General features: G+C 39.8%; 1 long non-coding RNA gene across 1 annotated transcript; it reads left to right on the forward strand.

The window, feature by feature from the left end:
- The first annotated feature begins 569 nt into the window (after positions 1–569).
- LOC143416784 (uncharacterized) lies at positions 570–6,401 on the forward strand. The gene is made up of 3 exons (XR_013097048.1): positions 570–623; positions 6,132–6,247; positions 6,332–6,401. It is a non-coding gene; the product is annotated as an uncharacterized LOC143416784 (long non-coding RNA).
- Positions 6,402–7,995: the final 1,594 nt, after the last annotated feature.

Genomic DNA, 7,995 nt, shown 5'->3' on the forward strand with positions numbered 1-7,995 from the left:
TGTGAATGGACCAAACTACCGATGTGTCCTCTCCTGATTTTCTTGCTCTCTCTCTGATTGATCTGATTGGCTGTTTTATTCACAGCTGCTTTAACAGGAGGTCAGGCTGTCACACAAACAGCTTCAACTGCACAACAACACACTTTAAATCATCTCCATACCTCTTTATCAGCTTTGTTTATATACAGAAGTGGCCTACATCTGTCTGTAAAACAACTGTGACAGAAATATTTGATTAGCTCGAGTCTGTTGAAAAAGTGGAAGGAGAGCCAAATTAATGTTGATTTTCAAACTGAATAGTTTAATATGGATAATTATCACTGATAAAAATACTTTTTTTTTATTTTCCTGAATTAGAAACATGGTGAAATGAGACCAAGTTATCCGAATCAGAATACTTTATTGATCCCTACTGATGGTAACACAGTTAACAAATCATCAGTGGGACGTTACATTCATTCTAAAACAAAAAGCTCTTATTGTGAAAATCTGCCTCTTCCCCCATCCCACCTGTGTGGAGCTCGAGGTGGAGTCCCGCCTCCTTCCAGGAAGCAGCTCACCTGTGTGTCCGTGTTTAGTGTCCAGGTGTGGAGTGGAGCTTGTTGTTGGTGTGTGAAGAAACTGTAAGTTTGCTTTGTTTCCTCCTTTAACAGTTTGTCTTCATGAACTTTACTGTTTGTTCAGCTCATGTTTGATTTCCTCACACAACAAACTGTGTGTTTTTATTTCCGGTCTCTCCGTTAAAAGTGTGTAATGTTTTCCGATGAGGCCGAGTGTTTCCGCCATTTTCTGTTACTGTGTGATCCGGGAATCGGACCAAACAAACTGAATGTGTTCTGAGCTCGGCTGGAGACTGTTTACCTTCACAAGTACAGCAGGAGACGGAGAGCGGACTTCGTAAATGAATATTTTGTATAGATGTGTGTTAGATACAGATTCAACATGTCGGTCTTAAGAAAACTGCGTCAAAAACTGTTGGCTCTGCTCCAACAGGAAGAAGCGTTACAAAACACACAAGTTATTGTAGTTCACTAAAACTGAACTCAGAAATAAAACTAGATCAAAAGAAAGCTAAAATAGAAATAAAAACTACACATAAAATTAAAACTAAATTATTTATAGTGATCAATGAAATGATTTTGGAAAAATCAAAACTAAATACATGTCCTTCTAATGTTTTATAGTTTGGCTAAAAAAGAACAAAAAAAAACTTGCCTTATTATTCTTCGATAGGCACACTTACTTAGATGTTGAATGTCTAAGAGACTGTGAGACTGCTTTCAAAGAGTTCAGTGTTTGTATTATAAAATCTGCATATAACTCTGCTGTCTGTGGCTATGTTTTGGATGGCGTTTCAGCCACCACAGATGTCTTCCTTCATTTTTCTGTCAATCACTGAGGTCATATAAAGTTGGTTGCATATCTGTCATAGTGCTCATTTAAAGTTCTCCCCCTCCAGGTCTTTGTGTTCAGAGACAGCAGGTGGAGGGAGAGCAAAGAACTTTATAAAGTGCTGTTTAAAACAGACTAAGCTTTGATTCAGTCGGCCTTTTTTAAAAAGTATCATAAACTGACAGCTCTGCTCCAACAGACTGTTCACACTGAAACAAAGATCTTTTTACATTTCTCAGACTGAACTAAAATGACTGTATTAAATTAAAATGCTCTGGTAATTAGTCATTACATTTAAGATGCTTACATATCACTCACGAGTAATATATTAAAATAAACTTTGTTACAACACATGCAACAACCATGAAAGAAGATCAGGAATTTAGGGGATTCAGAAAACTGTTGATAGAAGTTCTCAGAGCTGCTGTATTTATAACTCACCCTGGAAACTATGATCAAAGTTAAAGTCCTGGTTTGAAACTATAAGCTTTTTTGTTCAAACAGTTGTACAGAAATAATATTAAACTCTAACAGTACTGTTATATACAGTAATGCCCCCAAAAAATAAACACACAGAGATATAAAACTTATGTCCATGCTGCCATCAAAATATTTGAACAAAAAAAAATCTACGTGGATCCACCTTACTGTTTATGAAGAACAAGCAAATATATTATAAGATCACGAGAGGTGGGGAAAAAAGCCATAAAATGTATTCAAATGTTAAAGTAGCTGTTCATATGTTGCTCTCCTACACATCACTATAAAGTTTAGTTTGTTAAAAATCAAAGTGAGTTCATATTCACAGCAGTGAGAGAAAACAGTTTACCTTAGTACAATATCTACATTGTAATGTTTGTTTGTGCAAAATTGTTCATTTTTTCTATTTCAAAGTAAAATATAGATATAAAGAAAAGATCTATAATACCTGCACTTTGTCTTCTGTACAAAATAGATATAATTTGGTTCAAAGGGTTTGATTTATTATTAATATATAACAAATATCATGTACAAATCATCACACACTCACACACACACGCACACAGAAAAATGCAAAAGTTTTTTTTTAATAGGCTATTAATAGCTCAGGTGGCAGAGCAGGTCAGCCACTTACCAGAATGTCGGTGGTTCGATCCCAGGCTGCTCCAGGCCAAATATCCTTTGGCAAGATACTAACCCCGTGTTTGCCTACTGGTGGTGGTCAGAGGGCCCGGTGGCGCCAGTGTCCTCTGTCAGTGCCCCCCAGGGTGGGTGTGGCTTACCATCACCAGTGTGTGAATGACTGAATGTAGTGTAAAGCGCTTTGGGGTCCTTAGGGACTAAGTAAAGTGCTATACAAATACAGGCCAGGTTCAATGGCTGACTTATACTATTAAAAGAAAAAGATTGACACATCTTCAGTCTGTTATGTCATATGGAACTTAGATTGAAAAGTCTCTCTATGTGCTGCATTCAGGAACAACAGTCAAACATCTCAACAGGCGGCTGCTCTTCAGAGTTTAGAAACAGTTTGGGTCACTTTGAATGACAGATATGAAAAGGAGTTTCTCATATCAGTACCAAGCTATGTTTATTTTAACGCTGAGGTATTTTTCAGGAAACTTTACTGACATATAATGTTACATTTAAACACTCACCGATGGCTAGGTGGAGACAGTGACCAAAACACTGTAAGTGTGCCACTCATTCAGCTGAAGTGCAAGGATGTTGTTTGCAGTGTTATCCGTAGCAACACAAACTAGACGGCAAAACCTCGACTGTACAGTGTCTAGTCACAGATGAAATCATCATCATCACCACCTTTATTTATAAAGCACTTTAAAACAACCACGGCTGACGCAAAGTGCTGTACATAGGAATGCATGTCAAGCTCATATAGGGATGCATTGTGCGGCTCGTCCACATATCCATTGTTGCAGCGTAGCAACATTGCAGACTTCCTCCCCTACTTTGGGCACACACTTGTGATATAAATGACGCAACTCAACTTGTGTGAAGTGTTTTTGGCTGGCCATTGTGACCTATATATTATATCTTTGCAGATATAAGTTGTAATAGCCACTGTTATCTCCTTCCATCTTCGAGTCTTTGTTGCGTTCCACATGCAAAAGCCTGTTGTACTGTTCTTTGTTCTGTGGTTTATTTTGAGCACCTGTTGATTCTTTATTGCTTTTTTTTGCTTCTCATTTGTAAATTCTCTTAATCTCTTTTGTGATATTTGCGTAGGTTGTAGAAGAGGTTTGTCATGTTTTAGTCTGTCATGGCGTTTACGGGATAATTTGGAAATTACAGTTTTCTGGTCTGTGTCAGATTTTTCAAAACCAAACCATGTCCATGCTACAGAGGTAGCCCAGAGGAGAGAGCTGCTTGTGTTCTACTTTCCTGGGTTCCCCTCAATAAGCATTATTTTATCCCTTTATGTTCTCAGTCCTTCTGTATCTAATGTCTGCATGTTCGTCATCATCAAACATGAGCCTTGAAACTTTGCAGATAGTGACAGTTTTGCTTTGCTAAGTTAAAATCTCTGGCCTCTGCTCCGTAGCTGCTGGTTGACCTCTCGTTTGGGGCTCTCCTCAGCTCTTCCCATGAGGGTGGCACGGATGCCCCTCTGGTGGTCCTCCTTGGGCTCTCGCACTCTAGGGCCTCTGGATGTCTGGGGCCTGGATCTCCTCCATGCCTGCTACATGCCCTGGGGGACGGGGCTATGGCTCCCAACACCCTCTAGCACAGGGGTCTCGAACTCCAGGCCTCGAGGGCCGGTGTCCTGCAGGTTTTAGATCTCACCTTCGGTCAACACACCTGAATCACATGATTATTCATTACCAGGCCTCTGGAACTTCAAGACATGTTGAGGAGGTAATTTAGCCATTTAAATCAGCTGTGTTAGATCAAGGACACATTTAAAACCTGCCCTCGAGGCCTGGAGTTTGAGACCCCAGCTCTAGCAGATCGCTACATGGAGAAGTCTTTTGAATACAAACACGCTCATCCACACGGGTGTTCACAGACACAAACTACACCTTTCTTGGCTGCTACCTCAAAGCAAATTGTGCGCCGTCGGATCTGCGTGCTGTGTCATGTCTGTCTCTTACATTAAAATTAAACACACAAGAATCCAAAATCGGCTGCTGATGTTAAAGTTTGTTTTCCATGTCAGAGAACAGAGAGCTGCTGAACATGTTTTCATGTTAGTATCTGAAGAATCGATGGAGAAAGCACTGATTCAGGTTAAGGGGAATGAGTGGAGTATTTCCCAAACAGATATATCCTGCTGGGATCTTTGTTCTGTGGGTTAAATGAGAGGATAGAGAGGCTTATTTTGAAATCATAAAATTTTAAAATGATTCCTGTAGTCCCAGAATAAAAATACATTTTTAAAATGTAGATGTGACAACATATCTGAATGGAAAAACTCAAGTCAAAGTTTGTTTCTCTAGCATATTTAAAACACCTCAAATGACTAAAGATATCCTGCTCAACTAGAGCCAATAAGCAGATTTTTAGTGTTTAACAAGATTGGGCTGCTCTTATGTTATTAAGATGTTAATATTTTTATTATAGGTTAAAAATTAGGAGCTGCCACTGAAAATGCTCTATAACCTCTGCTCTCCTCTCATTAACTGCAGCCTGAGCTTGGCCACTGTTCCACAGTAACTGCTGTCAGACTGACACATCTGTTTGACCATAAGCAGTTATAGAGTAAACTACTGTTGGAGGTCAGAGGCCTTTATAATTACAGTGGAGGTGGATGTATAGATGTGGTAAAGAATTGAATTAAACCTGTTGGCTTCTGTCTGTTTAAAAATCCTTTGTTACAAATATTGAATCTACTTCAACAGGAAGTAATTACAACAACAGCAACAACACAAAAGTTTTTGCATTGTTTATTCACGCTGACTTCATTAGACCAAATAAAATTATTATATTAAATTAGTGAAAACATTAACAGATAATTAGACATTAGTTATCAGGTATGTCCCAGGCAGTGAGATGTTGAGACAGAAGAATCGTGTTTGAAATAAATAAAACATTGATGAATGTAGTATTTATTTTCATTATGTTTTAATCAGATTTAATATAAAAAGTCACAATTACTTGTACTCTAAAATAATAGTTATCAAATTCTGTTTGTACACAGACATGATTTAACTCAAAGAGCATATGTCAGTCTCACTGTCTGTGCCCAAAGTGTTTGACCTCAGCTGTCCCAGTAATATACTCATTTCTAATGGTGTCCCTGTTGGTCACTCTTAATAAGAATCTTAGGATAGTTAACTCTGTTACCTCCAGCTTTTAGGGCAGAGATTACTTAACACAGAGCTGTACTCTTAAAATGCTCCTCCTTTTTAAATTAAAACTACACAGTTAGGAAAGAAACAACAAACAACAGAAAATCAAAACAAACTCCTTGTGTTGTTAAAATCTGCCTCGTCCACCTTCCTTTTGATTTCTGTCCACATTAACTCACTTAGAGAGACAAACTCTCACTTCTTATTTTTCTTATTACCATTAAATCAGTGTGTGTCAGTGAATGCATCGTGTGTGCTTCACGGCTCCTTCTAGTGGACTGATAGCAGAGCAGCTGATGGCAGCTTCCTCTGCCTCACACTGCTGTCTGACTGCATCCAGCTGACACTGAGATGAAGCAGGAAAGCAGCAGCTGATATCTGGACAGCACACATGATGGAAAGCAGGGTTTCAGTTGATGTGCACATGAATGATTTGTGTTTCCACTGCAGGTAGAAAGTGTGTGTGAGCTGAGCAGCATGGATCAGTGTGAGGACAGAGAGGAGGGAGCCCCTCCCTCTAAAAGCACTCTGTGTGGGGAACATGAGAGCCAGACCAAAGCTCAGAGGTGAGATGACCATCTCTAACTGTCCATGACTCTTCTCCATGTCACAGCTCAGCACTCACATCACTGCTCCATCATTATTCACAGGAAGAAACGTAGAAGAAAACGAAAACGCAAACTTGGACCTGAACCCAGCTGCGTGTCCTTACAGAGTGACTGGTCTCTGTCTGCTGCAGAGAGGTGAGCTGTTAGTAAGATGAACTGATGTCAGTTTAGTGTCTGATTTAAATGATTTTTATGTTTCCTGGTTTCTAAAATGCATCTCTGTAGCAGAGCAGTGTCTCAAAGGACACACAGGCTCAGGTGTAACTGTCAGTTTATCTGATTTAAGACACATTTGGACACAATTGGCTGTTTTTAACTATTTATTTTAATGAGAGGTGTAAATTTAGAGCGCTCACATCTGGATCCTAAACTATGATAGAAACAGCTGCTAGCAGTGGGTAGTTTGACTTTAGCCTGGTGGCTAAGCTAACAGAAACAAGCGTGCCAGCTGTGCTCTGAGGATGATACGCTGCTCTAGAAAGCAAACAAAGGTTTGTGCAGCTCCTCTTCAGAAAAGTGTTCAGAGAGCAGGTGCTTTATTAGACAAAGGCTCGTTGTGTGAGCCCAGTCTGCAGTCTGTCACAGCTACTTCAATCACTTTCATCATGTTTGTGTCTGCAGAGGTCAGAGGTCACAGTCTGCAAGAACCAGCTGTCCGTCTGTGAGGAGTGACTGGTCCAAAGATCAACCTCCATTCTTCAGTGATGAACCTGGACCAACGAGGTCAGAGAGCTGAACTTAGTTTTGTCCAGTTTTCCTTTAAAAAGCTGAACTCTAAGAGGACTGTTACTGACAGGAAACAGCTGCATTATCTGCAGTCTGTGTGATCACAGCTGCTTCAATCACTTTATCAGAGAATTTATCATTCAATAAAATATGTTTGTGTCTGCAGAGGTCAGAGGTCACAGTCTGCAGGATCCATCTGTCCATCTGTGAGGAGTGACTGGTCCAAAGATCAGCCTCCATTCTTCAGTGATGAACCTGGACCAACGAGGTCAGTGAGCTGTGATGAGCTTCTTTACATGTTTGTGTTTCCTGGATAAATATGACCAAATGCTAAATGGACTGGTTTTTATATAGTATTACATTTTTTTATATAGCGCTTTTCTACTTTTTTTTTTTTTTTCTCTTTTCTACTCTCCCAGAGTACTCAAAGCGCTCTATAGAGATTGACAGACCACGTGACTTTCGCGCATTGCATGCTGGGAACCCGTGGCAAAACAATCCAAGTACCGCATCAAATGCAAGCATTTGCAGCACCGCAAAACGTTCATTCTCCGGTTCCAATACCTTTTTCGGTTTTTCTTTGCCTCCCAAAAGAGGAATGTACAAAACGAAGGAGAACAATGCCGGTCTGTACAAAGACAGACTTGATGAAAAGTCAAAGAAAAGATACGAGGAAAAAATCAAAGGAGTGAAAGGGTCAGACCCTTAGAGCACACAGAGGGACAAAATACGTTAGCGTGCTGCCCAACTTTCACCACGCTCATATTTATAATTAAACGGTTCTTGGAGTGAGTGCATACACTCGAAGTTTAGTAACTTCAGGTCACTGCAACAAGCCCAGGTACAGTTTACCGACGGATGGGTACAGGACCTTGAAATGCACCGTGTAGAAAGTAAAGACCATCGTACACATCATAAGTTTACCAGTCTCACAAATCGTCTTCATAAATACACATTCGTTAACCGTTTATTAATAGGAC

Source organism: Maylandia zebra, linkage group LG3, assembly GCF_041146795.1.
Source record: "Maylandia zebra isolate NMK-2024a linkage group LG3, Mzebra_GT3a, whole genome shotgun sequence".
NCBI classification, from domain to species: Eukaryota; Metazoa; Chordata; class Actinopteri; order Cichliformes; family Cichlidae; genus Maylandia; species Maylandia zebra.